We start from the raw sequence: 24,077 nt of genomic DNA, 5'->3' as shown, positions 1-24,077 counted from the left end.
AAAACTGGTATTCCGCAATGAAAATAATAATTATTTTACATACAATATGATGCAGCTCTATGTCTCCTCAGCTCCCAATAAGGAAGATGTAACCCTGAAATTTCCAACAAAAGACACAGAAAAGGAGATTTTGTTAGTAAGTTGGGTTCGTTGGATCAGGATTCACCTTGATAAGTGATGCGACCATGGTTTTAAATGAATCAGTGTTATCATGCATTATACTTGGATTTGCCCGAAGCCAAAACCAAATGGTGTATCATTGGGCCTTATTACGGGTGTCACTACACGGTGATAAGAAAGTGATACTCAGAATAAGAGCCGTGATTACCGTACAAATCAAATGTGAATCACTTCACCGTGACGACAAGTGACAACTTTTCACCGTGATGTGACATCCGTAATAAGCCCCCTTATAATATAAATCTGAAGACGTTCCATCATCGAAATGCTGAAAATGAACATAGAGCATGAGCATGAGCAAAATTGATCGCCCGCGACTGCCAACACCAAAGAGCTGAAAACCAATTCAAACAAATCAAATCAACAGACAAAACCAGGGTGAAAGCTGTAAGAGTGAATCATTACAGTATAAATCTAGTGATGTTCCGTCATCAAAGAGCTGGAAGAAAACTCAAATAATTTAAATCAATAGATCCAGTCTGAATGAAGGCTGCAAAAAGAGAATAATTATACAGCAATGACCCCATTTTGTCAGCTAGCAAAGTATGCGTATCTTAAACATTCATCTTGAAGGAGGAAGGTATGAAATTACAATTATGTGGAATTATTGAAAAATAACAGTCTGATGCGCGGAGAGATTGACAGGATCGGGTCATAACTGTAATGTGAATATTAGGAAGATTTATCATCATCAAACTATTCTTGAATTGACCTGGAAGAATGCTTGTGAATAATTGTTATACAGATAAATTAAATTGATAAACTAAATGGTTCAAACAACAACTCCAGCCTGTAAAAAAGCTGAAAATAGGGAATCTTTACAATGTGGATCCCCGACGGTCTTCTACTCAGTAAGCAAAAGCGGCAGCCACCAGGCTAGTCGATCTGCTCAATTTAAATATTGAAACCTTATTTTATGAAGTTCTTAAGAATACCAATTGAAACACAATGTAAACAAATAAAAGTTAAGAGTCTCATCCGAATCAAATGATTCCAAACGATACGCATTCATAGAAATTAAGTTTAAATAGACAAAAGTAGAAAAATGGAACAATCTCACCAAATCAGTCCAACTGAATCCCTTGCAAGCAGCTATGTCACGCTTGGTGTAGTAGCTCCGATCATAGACCCGCCCTACGGGGATCAATCCTCTGGTCGAATGTAGTCGATTGCTCCATGACGCGAACACGAAGCGACCGCTCACAAAATCATAACGCGTAAACAAACTGAAATCAAAAACTATCACACGCGACGCCACAAATTTCTGTACCGGGAGCACAAGCGAAGAAAAAAAACAAACAACGCAGATAGCGACACTTCTTCTGATGCCTGCAAACATGATGCATCACGTTTTCTTTTTCGATTCCAAAACTTCTCGGAAAGCGAGAAAACCACCAATCACACACGTATAACCGTCCGGGAGGCAGAGTGCCAGCGCTAATCTGGCAAAATCAGCGAACGCACGCACAAAACAGAAATAAACTTATACACAACCGTATCCGAACAGGTTCGAAGCTGAACTGTAAGGAATGCAAACAATGGTCAACACAAAATGTAGATCTATTTCCTTCCGAGTACATCCACCTTTGAGATCAGCCATAAAATAAAGAAGTTTCTGAGTGAGCTGAGTAATTTATATTTAAGCCCGCTATAATTGTTCATCGTTTTGTACACTTTGGGTACACTTTGGGAAAACCGAAAATGGAACATGTAACAAAATTATGAAAGATTTCGCCAATCGATCAGGTATATTTCTACACATTTGTTAAATTTAAAACTTTATCATTTTTACAAAATGTCACTATTGAAAATTGCACGGATGTGCAACTGTTGCTTTGATAATTAAAATTATCACCGATTGCGAAAAGCGATTTCCCTAACACAGATTTCTAAGTTGAATTCCATCCGGTCTCACCAAACGGTGTTTATTCAATCACCGCGTGGTGAGTGCAGTGTTCTCCAGTACACAACGAAAGGCTGTCTGCAAGCAGCGAGATGCAGCCCACATGAGCATCCATAGAAGGTGGAAGAAGCCGCACAGCTATTGATCGGAATCAGTAGCGCTTCATGAGTCGCTTTGAGCCATCTATGTCAAACGCGTCATACTAAAGAGTATAATCAGAGAGAACCCCGCTTAAATTCCTATTCCTATTATTAGCTCCTGCTGCAGTTAACAAATAAGATTTATTATATAAGATCACGTAGCCCTACGTCACCATTGCGTACAACCCCATAAGGCTGTCCCTTGTAGTTCTGTAGATACGTTTATCGCATCTAATAAAGCGTACACAAATGACGAAGCACAAATTTGGCCAATTTCAGACCCGGAAGACCAAATGCATTCGTACTTCTTTTTTGGATTTCTTAGTTATATGACATTGAATTTGGTTTTACAATAATTATTTTAAATAAATGTACTTCTAGACGTGCACAGCATCTTTTGTTTATACACAAACGAATACCTGAGTAACGTGACGTCAACGGTAGTGCTCCTTGGCGCTCTGAAGTGACATGGTAGCACAATTACGCTGCCCTTCCATTCACTGAAGAGAGAGTGAAAACAGCATAACCGTAAATGGACAAGACCCAAACTCTCGCGCATCTCTATTTCTCTTTTCTATTCAGTGGTACCCAGAGAATCTCTGAAGAAACGACCAGGAATTCACTCCAGGATTCTTCAGTATTCGATGAAGATGCATGGTCGAGATTGAGTAAAAGTTGCAAAATGCAATGGTTTTTTTTTTCCAAATGAAATATTCTTTGCCTACAAATTTTATTGTTAGTAGGTGGTTATGCAAAAATGAAATACTTCTAACATGGATGTCTCACTAATAACGTGAATGCCGTACACCGGAAACGCGCCAAACGCTTAACAGCTTGCGCTTTATGGAAAATCTCGTATGTTTCGGTGGAGAGCGACTTCAGCGACCCCGATACCCTATTCCAAGCACTTTTTTTTTTATAAAGAAAATTATTCAGAAATGCTCTACGATGTGAAGCATCATACTGCAAAAAATTAGCGTTGTAAGCTATTGTTTACCCCATGCTTGGAATAGGGTCTCGGGGCGGTGAAGCCGTTCGTCACTCTACCGGCAGTAACGTTCGATTTTCCGACCCAATATAGACTGCGAGGAAAAAATAGCAAATGATGTAAAGAAACTCCGAACGGAAAATCCGTTAAGATGTGGAAAATCGATCAGTTTTCTTCAAAATGCACCGGTAGCATCATCACACCACCAATGCCGGCACCGGCGGTGAAAGAATTGCTGCAATCGACTTACATGTGTGTGCTTTCTACAGGTCGGATCTTCTGTGGTCCAATTTTATAATTTCGATCAGCACGATCACCTTGGGTGCTGCTCGGTGTGTTCTGCTTATATTTACTAAGCTGGTAGCTCGAGAGGTGCGCGTGGAGCGATCTGCCCCCGTCAGCGATGTTCTCGATCTACTCTCGATATTTATACGTGGGTAACGCTCCGTTTGGGTGTGGGTGTTACCGTTGATTTGTCTCCTTTGCACGACTTTTTATTCTACCACTTTGATTTGAGATATTTTCCAAAATTTATTCTCACTCACTAGCTTCGATCGGTGATCATTTTCATCACTTTTACAAAAACTTTACGATCTCGATTTCTTTTGGAAACAATCTTCAACCCAACATGCAAATTTTATTCGAAAATAAAACACATCACACATACCAAGAGGCTAAAATAAAACCTGAAAATCACAGTCGAAAAAATCGAACAAAACTCTTAAAAATGACGTCATCAACCAAACACTCTGGATATCACGTCGCGCTTATTTTCTGCTTCGAAGAAAACGGATGCCTTCACACCATATGCGCGAGGAATGTAACACACGCGATAACAAGCGATCAGACCAAGCGTCATCGGCAAGATCCGCTTACAACACGCCCAAACGGGTCTTTACGATCTAGGTTGAAGGACACCGCTTCCTGTGGGTGCATCAATTACACACAAACTAATAAAAAAAAAAACACTGCACAATTGCACTTCAATCAGACAAGTGCACCGATAATGACGAGCAGTGTAGTGCACCGCGCAGTCAGAAACGGAGCTGCAGCTACCAAGGATAGGATTAATTAATGCACACGACTGAGTGGGTGGCGGCTGACCAACGAACGCCTGGCGACGATGACGATCAGGGGGAACGGAGCAAGATTCAGGAGATATTCAGAAAATAAACACTACCGAGCTTTGTGAACAGAGCCGTTTAAAATCGCGCGCGACTAACCGTACGTACTGGCTGTTACTGAACGCGGTTCAGTTCTCACTCCACCGACTTACTCCCAGACAGTGCAGCAGCTACTCAGCGGAAAAAAAAGAGGACCGGTGTAGTCGATGATGATGATGATGATGATGATGACGACGGTGTTGATGGCGGAGCTGACGACGATGATGACTCGTGTGGTTCAGCAGGTTTGACGGCAGGCAGTAAGTAAGTGCGAAAGCGATCGATATTTACTGACGGATTGAGAGTGTTGGCTGGTATCGACTGCGAATGAGCAACGAGTGATGTGAGAAATGCTGACTAGTGAGTAACTACTTTGCATAATGAAGAAAGTGATTATATTCTTATAATAAACCGCTGACTAACGAAAACAAACTATGATTAATGTTGCAGTAAGGATAAGCGCCGTTTCGTTTCCAGCAGTAGTGTTTTATCAAATTTAAGCGTTAATGCATCATTGCAGCTTGACTCATGAATGTTTCAAGTATTCGTGTTTAAACAAATTAACCCTAAAACTGGCGACGAAAACATTGCGGCGACGATGTTGTGCTTCGAAATTACCTTCAAGCAATTTTTTTTCAATTGAGTCTAAGATAATCTATTTACCTGTTCACGAATGATAACAATAAAGGATGTCGTGGTGATCTTACCTGAAACAATATTAAAAAAAATCATATGTTATATATTTTTAGGAAATCATAAGACAAAATTGATTTATGTTCCTTCCGAATTGATCCGTTTCTGATCACTGATGTATCCCATTGTTTTTGTTCAGATATAGGAGAAATGGCTTTAATGTAGGCCTATGGATCTAAGATTTGGCCCATCATAAAAATCTCTTGCTCTTAAATTGTTCATAGAACAATGTGTAATCTGTTAAATATCCATGTATATATAGTTTTGGGTACTAGTGAAAAATTGGTTACTAGTTAAAGCTCAACTTTGTTTGTTCTAAAAATGTAAAAATAACTTTCTAAACACCAGGCGTTCTAAAAAACTGTTGGTGGCCAGAAAATCATATTTTGGAAAAACCACCTTCAGCAAATTTAGCCTTCAATCATGCAAAACCGGCTGTGATACAAAACGGCAGCTCAATCTAACTAATCGAGTGTCAATATCAATATCATTAGTCGTCGTATGAATGCAAATACCTCCTTTCACTACTCTTTTTTTGCTGCTCTCGTTGCCACGAGAAAAAAAAATCTATGATCTGTCACTTTCTGCAGCCCCAGGACAGTCAACAACCGGTTCGCCTTGCCAGGGCCACAGAAACCACCATCGCTCTCCCTCCTCGTTCATCCCACATTTCATTAACGCTTATGGCAATGTGAACCACTTTCCATTGCACTTACCACTTAGCTCACCACCATGCACACGTCGTGTTGTTGTCGCAGCCGTTATGAATGAAGTCGACTTTTCCCCGGTGGTATCGCACATATGCAACACAACCCAGATATCGGGCCGATGCCGGTGATCTATCTCCGTCCGCCCCGCGATCGAGTCGATCATAAATGTGTGCTCGTAGCCGTAGCACCGGGTGCGCGCAGCAAATATCAAATTCCACAAGTCGCGAACTTGCACTTGTTTCCATCGGTACCACCAAACGGCAACCAGTAGTATCAGATCAACAACCCACCTCCATCTTCACAGCCTACCCACCAAGCGGGCGGAGGGGGAAACTAATTTGCGCGGCTGCTGGCTTGGTGGAATTTCACGAGAAAATCGCGCCAGCACCCTCCATATGGAGCGAAATCAAATTCCATAGCCCGGTGTGTTTTCGATTCGGGTATGATGGATGGTTTTCTACTTGTTCTGGTCGGTTCTATAGCTTGTGCTGATTTCCCACACGATCTCTCCTAGAACACATGGAGTCGTCGGTAGCGATTGGAGACTATGGGAAAATCGAGTGGGTGGGCGATCAATGTCTTTGTTTCGAGAATCGGTTCTGGGATTCTGCCACAGCGGTTCGAAAGAAGAGATCCTGATTGCCCGAAAAGTCACAACTCTGTTGTTAGCATCGAATAGTGGCAACCAAGGCATGTAGTGGATGGATAATCACCAATTGCAAATTATGACAATGATGACGGTGATAATGATGATTGCGACGGAGGTCTGTTATACTGACGGCAGCAGAAGCAACAACCGAGTGCAATATCTTGGGAGATGATATCATAGGAATACAAATGTGTTTCTGTTCAGTCACCGCTCGATCACTTAACATTTTTTTTCGCTCTCCGCGATCATGCGAAAATGCGAGAAAATAATGCGGCAATGGCACTTCTCGGAGTACTTGTAAGCGTCGGAAAGTTTTACTGAAAGGCGGATTGTAATAGGGGAATTTACGTATTCTCGGCAACCTAAGCAGCGACCTTCTTTCTATAGCCTTTTCCTCTATAGAACGCACACATATGCAGTATTGGTTTGTTTACAATCTTTTGCTGCCAGCTGCTCTAACAATTTCAGTCGAAAGAATTGTCAAAAACTGTTTTGAAACGCTTTTAAAAGCTCCAATCTTCTCTAGTGAGAGCGAGTATTGTCGGCAACCAGTTTTTCTTCGGCAACCGTTCCATTTGAACTGCATGTAAATCTGCTGTTCTATTATCGAAATCAGCTACAATTTGTAGTACGTGTGTTTCATTTCAAGAAAACCCTGCTAGATTTCTTTTTCTTAGTGGTAAAAATATAGTCAAATTGAAGCTGAAAGCATAAAGAATCGTTTGCATGCATTCAGCGAAGTGTTTTCGTAAGAAAATCCAGTGAAAATAGTGTTTCAATTTGGGTTGCCGAAAATAGTCTGTCATGCCGAAGCCGTCATTTCCCCTAGATCAATTTTCTTCTGGAATGCATATAGCGCGAAACAATAGCAGTTGTACATGGTTTAAAATGCGTATTTTTTTCTGATCTTAGTTTTGGATTAATTACCTCACATAAAGCTTTTCTTGAACAAAATATTAGAAAACCGGTCAATTCATCGAACCTTGTACCTAACAAATCCTGGAGATATTCATCAGCAAAGTAACATTGAAAGTTTTTTCGCGGAATTCTACATAACACTCATAAGACCAAAAGTGTTACTTGGTCAGGAAAGATTTTCCAGGCCATCATGAAATCTGCCACCTATTTTCTGACAAGTATGCCAGATTTGTATTTGTATTTGTATTTGTATTTATTGTATAAATCCATCTGACATCGTGGTCTTAATTAATAAAACTTATCTAAAAAAAACTTTAACACGTTGTACATTAAAAAACAAAATCATTCTGGTCGATTCCGTAGGCGGTTTCGAAAGACGTTGGTAGAGATATTGAAGTCAAAGAAGCTGTAATTGTCTTGAAGTCTTCGACTTATCGAATCGATACGATTGTTGGATCCGTACTGTGTTCGTCTCGTTGGCTGGCGCAATAGCTGTCTAGATCGCAGCACTCGTTGAGGGGAGTAGATGTTGAGCTGACTCAGCAATGCAGGGCAGTCTATTTCGGAGCGTAAAATTTTGGCTCCTAAGATAGCTTGGCTGAACTTGCGTCTATCCACTAGCGGTTCAATACCAAGCAGCGCACAGCGGTGCTCGTAGGGTGGTAGCCGTAATGAGTCGGTAAGCCTCGGTAAGCCATGGTAAGCCCCGTAGAGTAGACCTGTGCGCTGCCGCGCCACGCCGCCGCTGCCAACGATTTTCATTCGCCACCGCCCCCGATGAAATTAAGCCGGCGCGCCACCGAAGTAAAATCTTCCACGCCACCGAATAAATTTATGTCACGCCGATGAAAAATCCGTAGCACCTTTTAGGTAAAATGCATCTTGAACGCGTTGAAATTAGCGTGTAGTGCAGCGATTGTCATTTAGTTTTTTGACGTTTATTCGCACTTTCTCGATCTAGCACACAATAATTAATCATTCAGGTCGGATTTACATAAAGGTGAATAAGTGAATATAGGGTGTCCCAGAATGTCTAAGCACGACTCTCGAATATCCCTGCTTATTTCAGATGCCGTTTAAACAGCTGATTATCACGCTGAATCATTGTGACTGTCTCTCAGTTCTTCTGCTTTAAACGTGTCGAAATCAATATTTCTAATTCTAATGCTAATTCTGACTACAAGGAAAACAACACATAGGTATTGAATATTTTTCAAGCTTACTAAAAATCTGTGATTCTCGGTAGGAAAAAGTGAAAAATCGGTAGTTTTTAACCTTTTGTCTGTGAATCGGTAGGCAAATCGAAAATCGGTAGGACTACCGATAAATCGGTAGGTCTGGCCACCCTGCTCTGAAGTTATAGAGCTTTTTGTATAATCGGCGCTTACTACTACACCATTTTAATTGAACGAGTACGAGCAAGAGGGAAACATATTAGTGGGAAAACAATCCGTTCATTCATCCTAGTATGCTAGATAGAGAAAGATTATTAAACATCAAAAAGGTTTATACGACCAGTTGCTGTGCGGAAAATCGGTAGTCGACATTATGGACGTTGAATCATACGTTAAATTTGATTATAAAACTCTTCCTAGCGATCAGTACTACACCGTTCGTAATGGCCGAAGTGTTGATGACGCGAAGTCAATTTTTTCCGATAAAAAATCGGTAAAAATGCTATGGGCAAGCCATTTGTGAGTGTGGTATGCTTTCCAAACAGTTTGTGACAACGGAGACAATGACAACCCGAGGGGGGTGACACATCTAAATCTTAATTTTAGATGCTCAAAAAATCTCACACTAGCGAATCAATCTTCGAAAAATCTTCTTGCATTTCTCGCATCTACTTGCATATCGCATCCTCTTTTTGCAGGAAATCTTCAGAATTGTCATCAATCTTCTTTCTATCTACTGCGCGTGCGAGCAGCTAGCCACAGCACAACACAATTTTTCCTGCAGCGTAGATAGAGTCTTCCCCCTCGTGACAACCGATGTTTAAGTGCGTGAGTGTTCAAACAAGCGTCTGTTACCCATGATCCGCAAACACGACGTCTCAGTACTGTTTTGGCCGGATTTGGCGTCGGTTTATTACTCCAAGGACACGATAGCCTAGTATATAGCCAACAAGGTCCAATTTGTACCCAAGGAGATGAATCCGCCAAACTGTCCCCAGGCCAGGCCAATTGAAACTTTTTGGGCCCTGACCAAAGCATATTTGCGGACACATGTAAAGGCAGCAGATTCCGTTACAAAGTTTGTGAAAGACTGGGAAAAAGTATCGAAGAAAATTGATGGACTGAAGCTAATGAGTAGCGTGAGATAAAAAAAAACCGCTCCTTGGCTTACGACTCGGATTTTCTACGTTTAACTGTAAAAGAATACTATAGTGAACATGAAAACGAAACACTTTGCAAAACGACTTCTTTCCTAAACAAATCCCGCATGTACGGCCAATGATAACGATTCAAAATTGAGTAAGAGTTACTCATATTTGAGTTCAGTTATTTATTTATTTTTTTTGTTGGGGAGTGAAGTAAAACCACTCCGTGCATTATTTGAACTTTTATGGTACTCCTATTTGCTGTTTGTATCATGCAAACCAACCACTTCAACGAGTAGATAGCTAATTGCCTGGACATATTTTTTCCCAGTCCGGTATAATATGGTTTATAAAATCAACTACATTTCCAGGATTTGCAGACTAAATATCACAGACTAATTTTCATAAGCTAATACTTCCAAGAAATTTTAATCTACGCTTGAGTAATGCACAGATATTCCGAGGTTTCACGTTCCAATTTACAGAAACGACAGATATTACTCTGAGCCCGACCAATGTTCTTCATGTGATATCTACTAGGACAGTGCCCAATTACTAGGCCAGTGTATATACTAGGAGCTCTTTTATTGAGCTCTAAGAGCTTTTTGGTGTATGTTATATTAGGAGTTATAAATCTTTTGGGCTGGTTGCAGTTTGTGCTAGTGCAATTGGCCATCATCCTTTGCTCTTCCCAGCACTTGAGTTCCATTTTTACCGTAAAGTTAAATATTCCACAGTATGGTTCGCTTGAAACACTTCTGGAAAATGTCCCAACGCAACTGAAATATTTGTCCCGGGGCCAAAGATTCCTGCATCTGTTCGTATTCCAATTTTTGAGCCATCTGTGAAAAATATGATTGAGCCTTGACGAACGTTAGGACCACCAGTTTCCCAATCCGAACATGTCGTTTCACATATGTAGAAGGGAATTTCATAGTTGTCCTCTGGTTTCATCCAGTCTCCATTCATACTCATCACTGGTTTTAGATCTTTTGAGCCTTAGATCCCTTCTTTCCGCTTCTAGTTGCACATGTTCATGCAAGGGCAGCAGATTGAGGATTGTTTCTAATGCTTTTGATGGGGTGCTACGCACCGCACCCGTTATTGCAATGCATGCTAGACGTTGAAGTTTTGCTAGTTTCCTCTGTGCAGTAGCCTCTTTTGATTTTGGCCACCACACTTACGAAGTATGAGAGTTAAGATTACTCAAATTCGCGAAATCGTAGTAAATTTTCCGACGCTTTTCCGAGGAAAACTTCTCGAATATGAGGAAAACTGATTGTGGTTTTAATCTGTCTTCTAGTACACTTCTAACCAGTGTACAATTTTCTTAATTTCCCCCATATTCGAGAAGTTTTCCCCGGGAAAGTGTTGGACAATTTACTCAAACTATGAGTGACCTACGTTTTAGCGATTTTCAGTACGATTTTCACCGACCCACGCCGCCGCCGCCGCCGAAAGCAAACGGCGTGACGCCGCCACGCCACCGCCGCCGGCAGAAAATAACATATCACGCCGCCGCCGAAAACGCACAGGTCTATCGTAGAGCACATCTCACAAATTTCCGCTGCACTGATTCGATTCGTGAAATCCACACAGCATCGTACGGAGACCAGACGGCAGAAGCAAATTCAAGAATTGATCAAACTAGCGAACAATACAGAGATCGCAAACACAGAGGGTCATCAAATTCGTTCGCTATCTTGCGAATGAATCCAAGTTGACGATTTGCTTTATCAACTATTTCCGAATAGTGCATTTTGAATGTGAGTTGATAATCCAGTACCACACCCAAGTCTTTAACATGATCAACCCGATTCAGTACAGTGCCATTGATAGTATAGTCATGTAGGATAGGATTTCTCGTTCTTCGAAAGGATATGATACAGCATTTGTACTGCTAGATGATTCAGTGCACACCAAATGACAAACAAATCTAGCTGTTGTTGCAATTGACGGCAATCATTGGTGCTCCTAACAACCAGGTAGATTTTCAAATCGCCTGCGTAGAACATTAGGCAGCAATTCAGAAGAACGTGGGACACATCATTGAAGAACAACGCGGCCCCAAGTTGCTCCCTTGCGGCACCCCACATCGAGGAATGAAAGGTGCAGACACGGCTGATCCAATTTTCACGAACAATTGACGGCCAGTCAAATATGATCTCAGCCAACTACAAATTCTCGAAGATGCTCCTAGTCGCTCCAGCTTAGCCAACAGAATATCGTGATTAACTGAGTCGAACGCAGCCTTTATGTCAGTGTATATGCTGTCGATTTGACCTCCTTGCTCCATTTCGCTGATGCAAAACGACGTGTATTCACACAGATTAGTGATGACTGAACGTTGCGGAAAAAATCCATGCTGAGATGTTGAAATGTACGTTTTACAGGCCTGGAACATAACATCATTGACAATTATCTCAAAGCATTTGGATCCGGCAGGCAACGAAGTTATTCCACGATAGTACGACACATCCTCTTTACTGCCTTTCTTGAAGATAGGCTGCATGTATGACATCTTCCAAGCGATTGGAAACTGCTGGCTTCGAAGAGAGAGGTTGAATATAGCTTGCAGAGGTGTAATCAACATGCCACTACATTTTTTCAATATGCACGCAGGAATACCGTCCGGTCCAGGTGAAACAGATGATTTCAGCTTCTTCAGTGCATTCTCCACCATCGTCTGATTAACATCGAAAATATCAATGTCGAATGCGTCCACGGGCAGGGACCTTGTCGCAGTTTCAACATCCGATGGAAACGCAGTTGATGCCTGAAAAACGCTCGCAAATCTTGCAGCAAATAGTTCGCATTTGGCTTCTGCGGTGGAGGCAGATTGATCTTCCATGCGCATGGTAGATGAAAGGCCGCTTTCATTTCGCTTAGTGTTTACAAAATTCCAGAACTGTTTAGGATTTCTTCGCAGATTGTCCTGAATACGTCTTACGTATCTGCCGTACAAGTAACGGTTGTAGCTCCGATAGTTGCGACAAGCTCGTGCAAACGCCAGTTTGGTGATGCCATTTTTGCGTGCCGAGAAGCGTTTAAGCATCTTAGATCGAATACGTCGAAGGTACTGTAAGCGAGAATTGGACCAAGCAGGTTTTCTCCGAGGTCTTGATAACGGAACACAGAATGTGAAGCAATCGCGCAGTATACTGTTGAAGCAACTAACAGCATCATCTACGTTGCTACACCGACAAACAGTAGATCAATCAACTTGAGAAAGCATAGAGTTGAGTGCGTCATAATCAACTTTACTAAAGTCATGATCATGTTCATCGACGTTCTCAACAAATGGAAAGATTGCTGAACAATACACCGTGAAAACAAGAGCTGGATGATGAGGATCGATATCTACAACCGACTCCGGGCCTCATCAACTGAACTGCAATCTGTCATGCAGTCGTTCGAAAATATCAAATCAAGTGTTCTGTCCAAGTGATTGCGTATCATATTTCGTTGTCTCAACCCTCCAAAAGCAAGGCTGTCCAGAAGAATGTGGCAAGCTTGAGAAAAATATGATGCAAGAGGATCACCAAATGCGTAGACGTTGTTCACTGATTTTCAGACGATTCGAGGCTGATTGAAATCCCCGAAAAAGATGATCCCATCATTGCTACCCATCATTTCATTAATTCCCGTAACAATGTCAGCGTGAGATTGGATGCACTCGCAATCAGCGGACTTCTCTGGTGGTAAGTATGAAACACCAACGAAGATAGACCTTGTTTCGGATGAGATCTATATGCTATCCATGTTTTGTTAGAAACAGCTATTAAAACACCTCCACCACGTGTCCTGGTACTGCTCAAAGCAGAACGATCGGTTCGATAAACGCTGAATCCATCACCGAACAATTGACATGATTTAATTCGGTCGTCGAGCCATGTTTCCGTGAAAGCAAACACATCATAACTGTTTTCCGAGGTTGCAAGGAAGACGTCGGTGATTTTGGTTTTAGGCCCTCGGACGTTTTGATAATAAAAATGTAGTTGAGTTTTTGCCGGATCACACGAAGTAACTATCGTGTCGGTTGTGCTTTCTCTGCCATTCCGGTCGATTGAACGGGATCTAACGTTTGCAGCATTCCCTCGAACAGAGCTGAAACTTGGGAGCAAGTCAGGTACCGGATTGCTTCGATTGATGATGATCTTCCATTCGTATTTTTAAAGAAGCATATTGCTTGCTTGTTAACTCCGCTTAGCTTTTAGTTTCTTTTTAAAGAAGATTCATGTGTACCGGTAAACTTCAATATTAGAGCCAGGACTCAGATTATCCAGATATTTAGATTTTTCAATTTTTGTAAATTTTGGGAATTATCAGGTCACATGGACATCTAAAAGCTAAATATTTGACAAATATTTGAAACAATATAAATTAAAACTCTTAGAGGGATAACACATTTTAAATTACACTATCCGGATAACTGGATAGTTACTATAACCATCTCAAAGTTTTCTCATTTTATATTAATTCAATATTGGGCACTGGGAAGTATGATTTTCTATATACTGAATATGAATTCAATGATATTCCTTTTGTCCGAAAGTCATCTTATACAATAAAACTGAAGAATCCGGATAGTTGAAGTTCCAACTCTTCTCGATATTACGTAACTGTCATTTTTCAAATCCATACAGTGTAAATTTACATCTAAGATACACAGGAGCAAGTTGAAATGCACGAGTTGACGTGACACGCAGATTTTCGGTCCGTGATTACTCTTTTTATTTCAAACCTATGAAAAACTTCTTACTATGGTAATTTCTTTCTTTTTCAATCAATAGTTACGAATATAGTCACTAGGAAATGCTACTAGAGGTAAAACACAGCGTGAATAAAAATGTTTTGATATTACTAAGATAGTTTCAAACATGGTTTTCACGCTTTGGCTAAAGTAAACCTTATTTAAACTAATAGCAAGGCATAAAATAAGAAATGCTGTTGAAAAGTCGTGGTGCCGAACTTCATGGAATGCGTTAAATTAATAATCACTGTGATTATTTTTAATACAGTAATTTCCGCTAGTTCGAAATGCCGCTTAAAAATAATCACAGTGAAAATTCACTTCCGCTTATAGATACGCTATCCGTTTCAACTTCTCCGCGCTTCAACTAGCCCTGGTGTGCCTTATGCGTGATAATGTTTGCACCATCGTACAAATAAGGTTCCCGTTTCACCTGTGCATACAATGCCTTGGTTTTCTTTGGTTGCAGGTAACCTATAGCTCATACCGTAGTAGGCTGTGTATAAAAGAAAATGATTTACTTAGTTTGACAGTTGCACCATGACGAAGTGGCAGCGTATTCGTGCAAATGTCGCAAAAAGACATTTCAATCGCCGTGGGAGTGTACCGGTGGACCGTCAAAAGGGTTTTAGACCGAGAAAATAAAGGACAACTATCCGCGAAGGTGGCCACAGGTCGTCCGAGGTCAGCTCAGGCTCCGAGGGTTATTGCTGATATCAAAAGTAAGATTCGGGTGAATCCAGTGCGTTATATAAGGAAAATGTTAAAGGAACACGGGATCAGTGACTTTACGGCACGGAAGATCGTAAAGGAAGATTGCGGAGCGAAATCGAGGGAACGGGAAAAAAAACTCACATGATTACCAACCGCATCCGGGAGCTACGAGTCGAACGATGCAAGAAAATCTTGAACTTCCCTAAGCGAAAAAATCCGGTAATCCTGTTCACCGACGAGAGCATGTTTACCGTCGATCCCGTATCAAATTCCAGAACCGACCGGTATATTAGTTCTCTTCCGGTAAAAGACGTGGCCGACGAGCACAAGAACGTGTATCTGACCAAGCATACTGCTAGCGTAATGGTGTTTGGATTGGTGGCTTCCGATGGAAAAAAAATGGACCCGGTGCTCATTCCAAAAGGCGACAAGGTCAACACGGAGGTCTACATTGAGATTTTAAGTAAGTATGGATCAAAGAACAGTACGGTCCGAAGCCAAACTTCAACAAGATGGGGCTCCGTGCCACACCTCGAACCGCACTCAGAAGTGGTTGCAGGAACATCTTCCGTTCCGTTCCGCTGGATTACTCAATATGGCGCGTCATGAAGGCCAAGGCCTGTTCTAAACGCTACCCGAGTACAGCAAGCCTCAGGCAAACATTGACCCGTACCTGGAGAGAAATGGATCCAGACTACATTATTAGAACCTGCCGTGCATTCCGGAAGCGTCTGGAGGCCGTTATTTCAGCAAGTGGAAACTCGATCAATGATTAACATAGTTTAAGACTCTGAAAAAAAAAGACTTTGAAAAAATAAAAAATAAAACTCGAAAACGAAATTTTTGAGAATTTTTTTCATTTTGACATTGCTCAATGTCATTATCACGGTACGTTAATGCAAATTTCGAGGTCCTTTTTTACACTTAAAAGCAGGCCCGCAGACCGCGTCTTTTTAAATGGTTGTATCTTTGTTCGATGAACATGTTTTCAGCTGAATTTTGTTTATTGCATCCGTTCTGGGCTCATAATGATGAACAAAATTGGACTAGAGTTACATCATTGCTGAGATCCAGAGACCACGTCCAGGTAGGGATTGAGTTTTTCTTCATAAGTTGTTAATGAGTAGAACGCATTGTTCGTTGTCTGATTGATTGAACTGGCTTAGAAAAAGTTTTGATTTAAGCATTGGTTGAAATCGTACTAACTCTGTACATTTTGTAGAAGAAAATGTTATAATAGGAGACTCATAGTTTCTTCAACGATAAATTTTCTTTCCAGAGAACCTCATGGTACGGACAACAGAATTTATCCATCAAATATGTGTTTGCTTCATTTATTTTTTGAAGACATGAAACCATAGTACGATTCCACAATACAATGGGCGTTGCTTGCGAACGGTGCTACTTCAGGTGCTGAATGAAAAATTTAAAAAAAAACGTCTTTTCGTAAAGTGCACCCTACCCCAGGAGTATTTTCAAGAATTTCATCAATATGTTTACGTCAATATTTTCAACAATAATGTTGGTGGGTAATAAAGACAGGGATGGTCTTCCTTGAATTAGTTATATGCGATGGAGTATACAAAGACAAATGACAACTTTACCGAAAAAAATGCACAGGAGCAGGTCCAATTTATCTGCTGTAGTGAAACAGAAGGGGAAAATAAAAGAAAATGTTGACACAAAAAAATGAAACTTTTTTACTTTTGCATCAATTGCTTGAAGTCCACTTATTAACGATATGTTGTCTTTGTGGCGATGTGGATTCGTCCTATAAGGCTAGGTATATTATTGAAATTCAGTTTACAATAACCGCACTCGAATTTCTCACGCGTATTCGATACTTTTTGAAGATTGTTTTGACGTAGGATTACGTCTTTTGGCAACATATTGAGGGTGCAATTTCAAAAAACCAAAGTCAACCGCGTTACGAAAAGTGGTCAGGTTTCGACCACTTATAACTCTGCCAATAGCGGTTTGATTTCAACTATAAACAAGATAACCAATTGGAAAAAAATTCTACGAATCTGCTAAAATTAACACTTTATCAATTTTCAATAAATCACTATTGAAAATTACACAAATGTACAACTGTTGACATTGTGTTCAAAATTAAATTATTATCACCGATTGCCTGCAAAAAGCGCTTTCCCTAACACAGATTTCAAAAACGAATTCCATCCGCTATCACCGGACGGTGCTTATTCAAACACCAATCATTCAATCATTCAATATGTGGTGGTGTCCAGTTGGTCGTCATCAGGAACAGCAGTGCTTTCGGCGCGTGGCGTTGAACATTGTTCTCCAGTACACAACGAAAGGCTCCCAGCAGCAGCTAGCTATCAAGGCTGCTCTCAAGAGCCCTCGTTTTGGGGGGAAAGTGGTTTCCCTAACACAGTCGCCGAATATTGATACCGAGCACGTAATCCTATGTCAAATCTTGGTCATGTCTTGGATACAACCTCTTACTTTTTTTAGTGAAATTCCAAATTACATCATCGTTAATTTTTGCATGTATCTTCTTCCCTTTCAATTGTTTAAATTAAAAAAAAATGGTGAAGATTTAAGTGCTGAAAATGTCAAATGTTCATTGAATCTTTATACTCCAAGTTCATTCATTTAAATATCTACGGTAGAAAATAAAAATAATTGCCGAAACTATCAGAAATAGTTGTACCTCTCGGTGTTGATAACGCGATCACCTGTAGTAGATGGAAGCTATTGTTTTGGTGTGCTTTTTTCATTACCTACAGCTCGCTTGATACTCTTGTCGTCACCGTTTGTGGCAATAATTTGATGATGTGTGTTGAAATAAAAAATAAACTGTGCTACGACCTTCTAGTCCACAAATCGGAAATAGATTAATCGAGAAATCAAACAAAACATCACACATAAATCCACCGCCTATTGTCGGTTATACGTGTGCGCCAAATTAGCCGCCATAGCGCTGAATTACCCATCCGACGCTAAAAATATGACCGATGATTTCATAAACGGCTTAAATTAGCATAGTGCGAACCGAAAGGCTACAATTGCCACCGTGCGCCGCCATAGCACAGCATCCAACCAGCGCCATTTGGCAATGTTTCATTCAAAGTTTTCACCCTCGTCTCGAGATGCTGGGCGCGTCCCTACACACCCAGCGTCCGACACGACGGAACAGCTGGATGGATCAACCATACGCACATGGCAGTGCGCAAGTCTAATGAGAGCGCGCAAGTACAAAGTGTGATTCTATTTGTGGTACCGTTAATGTAAACATAAGATGCATGAAAACAGTATTGGAATAGGTGGGGAATGTAAAAAAATAATCCACCGGAATTGGTTTTTGTTATTAACATTTTGTGAATGTAAATAGTTTGTATTACTTCTGAGGAAGGAGAAACGCCACCAATGCGATTATTTTACTTCGAACAAGTCAAACTGGCGACTCATACCCCGTGTTCTTCTTGGTCGGTTGCCAGCATGACTGTTTCATGTTGTTTTTTATCGTCATCTCATTACGTACATTGAGTTATGAATCACTGCACTTCCGCTGCTAGAACTACATCAAATCGTCTTCAAATAAACACATATTTATATACTTATAAACTATAGCAGCACACTCATTTTTCGGCATATTCTTATTGGATTTCTTAGAAACGTCCTTGAATGAGATGATTGAAAATCTTATTTTTAAACTTTTTATTTCCAATCGCTGAAGTCTGATGGCATCGCAAAAATATTGCAAACCTATATAGCACCAGTGCATTCCAGTAAACGACGACCAACCAGGAGAGTTCCAAATCGAATAAACAACTCACGTCTCAATTACCAAATAAGGAACCTATCGGAGATTTACCGTAAATTGACATCGTTCGGTATCGATCATGTGGATGTCATCGGAAGCACTCTCTAAACCATTCTCCGTTGTTGGATCAGTTTACGTAAGCACTCCAGCTATCCGAACCCGAACAAGATAATATTTATTTTTATCAGTTTTATCATATCTTTTGAACAAATGCAAAAAAAATACCGAACGTCGACTAATATACACACATTCAATATAAGACCCAACGAAAGAGACGGGCAAAAATGGCGGATCAATGTTATTTCGACATCTCCAGATCAAGAGGACGGCCAGATGCAGCGGTTCGACTGAAATTTCACCTATTCCTGACCATTTCCGGCCGGTTCGTGATCCCAGTCACCTGGAGCAAACCTTTAACTATGCGAACGTACCTTTTTCAACGAGCCATAGGGCTTTTTTCTCAGGGAAAACACGGGAAAAATTAGCACTTTGACACAAAACGCCCTAAAACTGACACATACAACACACATAGGCCACAAGATTCAATTTTCTCCTTGGCTCTTTTTGCCCTCATCCACCCATGCACCATCAACACAGAGGCATCATACGGCAGCCATGTGTTGTGTATGTTTGCGGTGATGTTTACTTTTTTCCATTGAATACACACGGCCCATGGGGGTATAGAAAGAGAACCTGAATGTGTATATTTACATTTAAGCAGCATACGAATCTTCAAATCAGTGTGCAGCAAACTACATCGATAGTGCCTATAGGTAAGAAGCATGCGCAGATTGCACGTCGGTAAATCCAAATGGGTGTGCGTGAAATTATGAATGAGGTGGATAGGAAAGGAACGTCAAAATCGATAAGCGGCCCGCTGCTGACAGATGTCAATGGGACTAATACCAATGAAAGGGGAGTGAGTGTAGGGGGTACTGAATGTGCGAAGCTGAGCTAGGGTTTAGCTGGTACAGGTTAAGGTATGGTAACACTGTTTGTTAAATATGAAGTAAACTAATTGACAAAATTTGAAAGGCTAACGAAAAATTTGGAACAATTCATAAATAAGTTACACAAAAATATTTAAAAACATATAAAAAAGGTGAAATGAAGGCCACGAAATGCAACGCATAGTAAGAGAGAATAGACATGAAATATATCAAATAGAAAGGTTAGAAAGTAAATAAGAAATTACATCTCTGAAAATCGCGGAAGATTATACGTAAAATAATTCATAACCAACCACGCTAATGTTTTGTTTGTATTTAGTGTCAACTCCAAACTTGTCACGTACAGAAAATTGATAGATTATAAAACAGCCGAACAGCAGCAGTGGGTAGAGCTTATTAGCCAGGTAGGTTTGAATGTTATTGTCAAGCCCCTTTTCTACGCACGCTAGTGCCCACCGTGCTATTTAGGGGATTCCTGTACCGTAAAACACCGATATCTGGACATTTTTTGCTCAATTTCTCGAGGGTGGCGAAACATCTAAATCTCAATTCTAGATGCTCCACAAATCTCACACTAGCGGATCAAACTTCGAAAAATCTTCTTTGATTTCTCGCATCTACTTGCATCGCCCCCCCCCCCTCGATTTCTGACATCTTTAATAGTTAATTATAAATACTATGACTAGACACTGAAGAAGTTTGCAAGTAGTAAACGAAATACGTATCTGTTTTTTTTAAGTGATAGTGAAAGAAAATAGTGAAAGTGAAAGTGATAATATAGTGTAATAAAATTAAAAAGAAGCACAAGGTATACAATTATTCTACTAAAACGCTCATCAATCAATTTAGATTAGTCCAAGCACATCGCACATATTTATTGTGTAGTAAAGTGAATATTGTATATAAAAAATGCCCGAATTAATTATTAATTAACCGTCTAGCATCTGGTGTAACACGGGTTGTTAAAAATCTACAGAATACAGTGAAGAACAGTATATAACAAATGTGCACAACAGCAAGCAAAACGTCACATGAAACGAAGCAAACTTCCTGATGTTTAACATTCTGTGGATAAAGGATAAAATTAATTGTACAAACTCTTATCTCCATTCATTGAGGAGTTGTTGCAAGGGGAAATCGCCATATTTTAAGACATTTCAGGAATATTTTTGTCAAATTAAGCAAATCAGCAACATTGGCGAAGCTAGAACTTTTACTGGAGGGAGCCTAGGGGGACCTGTGGCATTTTTTGTTTTGTTAAACTACGGTTAAATAGAAACTCTGGTACTGCCTTTCAATCAAAAGGCGTCAAGGCTATTTATTATTTTATTTTCCTGTTGGATACATTTCCACTTCGTCCAATAATATGGTCTAGTATGGCGAAGCTTACTATTATTGAAATTATGAAACATTAAATTTTATTGTTTTTATTTCGTGACAATGCTTGGGGAACCTTAAAAGCATACTGATTTTGAACAATCAATGATCGTTTGTTCACGCTTTTTGTAATTAAATTGAGATTTTAAGGATCTCAAACTGAAGTAAATTCCCATAATTAAATATAACATTTTGTCCAGGTTATCAAACAAAATCGAACTGGTTACAGTTACAGATATAATTTCCCTCTAGAGTTTACAGCTGCTTCACAGCGATATAAATGTGGAAAAGCTCAGGCGTCCCCCTCTTACTTCGCCTTTTTGTCCACCTAAATTATTCATAAGTATTACAAGTGATCAAGAGTTAATGAACAATCAACAAAGCATCCTATTACACTAGCAACCCCGCAATCTGATGCTATCATAATTTTCAGCAATGTCAGGAATGCTCAAGAACCCCCAACATTTACCAGAAAACTAACTGCTAGATCAAGGTATCTTCCAAATAAGCTTCAAAATTGCATTTTTTTTTTATCAAGTTTTAAATTCAGTCCTCTATATCCGTAATTCACGCGCGAGGCTCAAACCTTTATAGACTACTTTTTTTTTAATCTACTACTATTAAATCAAATATTAAAAATCCATCATCACCATCGTGGCGAACAGGAATAGTTTTTGCAGTTCTACAATAACTATTTAAAAGTCGTTATGACAGCTATCCATATAAAATAATCCGTTAGAGATAACTTCGTCTAGATACATAATTTGTCTATTCATTAAAAAAAAAATCACTGGATAACTGTTCAAAAGACAGTTTTAACGTGTGAAATGCAGTGTCTTTTAAATTCTGTAAGTGTTGCTGAACGTTTGACATGTCTAGGCATCGAATTGAAACATTTATTCCTTTAAAATATAATTTATTTGGTGAATCACAAGTCAATAAATGTCTTCTTCTTCTTCTTCGCATTTCAAGCTTATTGCTTATGGCATATTAGCTTATTGCGTGCTCTCAACTTATACCCCGTACAGACTATGGCTTATATCATGTAATAAAGGCTGTCTTGCAATGAGCAGTCATACATAAGATTTCCAGTGAAAACTAGATGTATGAGTGCTCATTGCAAGACAGCCTATATTACATGATATAAGCCATAGTCTGTAAGGGGGTATTAGTGTTCTACTAGATGCACTTCCACAGTTATTAATTGTGAGCTTTCGATGCCTGCTACCATTTTTGCATTGGTATAATTGTGTGGCAAGTACAATCATACTTCTATGCCCAGGGAAGTCGTGAAATTTTCCAACCCGAAAAATTCCTAGACCGGACCGGGAATCGAACCCAGTCACCTCCAGCATGGTCTTGCTTTGTAGCTGCGCCTTTACCGACTGAGCTAAGGGAGGCAAGAAATGTGCTGTTCTTATTTCAGCCGCGTTTCTAGTATTTTATATATGAAAGTCACTTCCTCTTTCAATTCAATCACACAAATATCAAGGCAGCAAACCGTTAACTACTTTAAAATTGAACACCATAGTCAAATATATAATTCTTTGCTTCACCGACAACCATTGTAAGGCGCCTAGCATCAAAGTTGAGGAAGTAAATCTATTACATCGCAAAATCAAACGCATTATTTTATTCTGCAAGCGCTGTTATCTCGATATTTGTGTTCAATTGGCCAAAAATAAAATGGAAGGACAAAAGTCTAGATGAGGATAGATGATTGATTTATATAGCTGTATTTTACTAGCAATTGTTAAATCGTTTTTCAGTTGACATAGAATTCCATACTTCTTGGCAATTTTCTTGATGACATTGTCAATGTGAGAGTTGAACTTAAGTTGTCATAGTCTCATCATCAGTTACAACAGAGACGTTCTCATTTACTCGATTCCGCGAAATTCATATAAATGTAGTTTTACCTGCATTCAATTTTTAAGTGCTTATACTTCAACCATTTACTTAGTGAACACAAATCGTTATTCAATTGTAAAACGGCATCATCTAAATCCTTAGCTGCAACGAATAACACATTATCATCTGCAAAAAGATTAATGTCGCAAAATCGTAAAACACGTCGCAAGTCATTAATAAACATAATAAATAACAGGAGCCCTAATACACTTCCCTGGGGAAATCCAAGGTTATCCAAAGAAACATAATAATTAAAAACAGTCCGTTGAGTTCTGTCAGACAAATAGCTTTCAAACCATGTTATATTTGTAGTTCCAAAGCGCTTGATTGATCTTAAAAATAAGGGCCTAGAAATTGTTTCAAAAGCGCGTTTTAGATCCAAAAAACAGCAACAATCGTATCTTTACAATTCAAGTTATTTTTCCACCTCAATTTATAATTTTTAAATTTTCTGGCTTTTAAATATGGCAATATGCACATAGAATATATACATTTGGGACATAGGAAGATGTTCAAAATATATGTCAATGAACAATTCTTAAAATTTTGAATGGTAAAATATAAATAGTTTTAAAATTCTAAACCCATATGTTTTTCAGATTTTGAAACTAAAAAAAAATATATCTCTGATACAGATTGTTACATAAATACAAGTTGGCGAGATTTGATCAATAATCATAATTTTAAGACTAAGATAAAATTGCAGATCCTTTCTCTACTGCTATTTCATAAAAATTTAAGAACATGAATATTTAAAAAATAATTAAGAAATTTAATAACTGTACTCTAAATGTGCCTGAAAATGTTCGACCATTTTTTTTAATACAGAAAAATTTCAAAGAACCAAACATTTCGAGCTCATAAACCAGCTTTGAATCTCTCGGACTTCAAAATAAAATCGTTATTAAAGATCTTGGG

General features: G+C 39.5%; 1 protein-coding gene across 7 annotated transcripts in view; it reads right to left on the bottom strand.

Annotated features, from left to right (window-relative positions):
- Positions 1 to 19,459, bottom strand: part of rhea (Talin_middle and talin-RS domain-containing protein rhea) — a 162,618-nt gene extending 143,159 nt beyond the window's left edge. For 3 of the 7 annotated variants that reach the window (XM_065237901.1, XM_065237903.1, XM_065237900.1), the window contains exons 1-2: positions 4,392 to 4,458; positions 3,462 to 3,897 (exon numbers count right to left, since the gene is read on the bottom strand). The gene's annotated coding sequence lies outside the window, so the exon portion shown is untranslated. Of the gene's footprint in view, positions 1 to 3,461; positions 3,898 to 4,391; positions 4,459 to 19,352 lie in introns of those variants that run through there. The other 4 variants (XM_065237899.1, XM_065237902.1, XM_065237895.1 and 1 more) reach the window with 3 other exon arrangements.
- Between the last annotated feature and the right edge of the window lie 4,618 nt (positions 19,460 to 24,077).

This window comes from Ochlerotatus camptorhynchus, unplaced genomic scaffold (genome assembly GCF_037179485.1).
Source record: "Ochlerotatus camptorhynchus isolate MF236.1 unplaced genomic scaffold, CSIRO-AGI_Acam_v1.1 ptg000658l, whole genome shotgun sequence".
Lineage (NCBI taxonomy): Eukaryota > Metazoa > Arthropoda > Insecta > Diptera > Culicidae > Ochlerotatus > Ochlerotatus camptorhynchus.
Note: the sequence above shows the minus strand (reverse complement) of the source record. Positions and strands in the feature narration are given on the sequence as shown.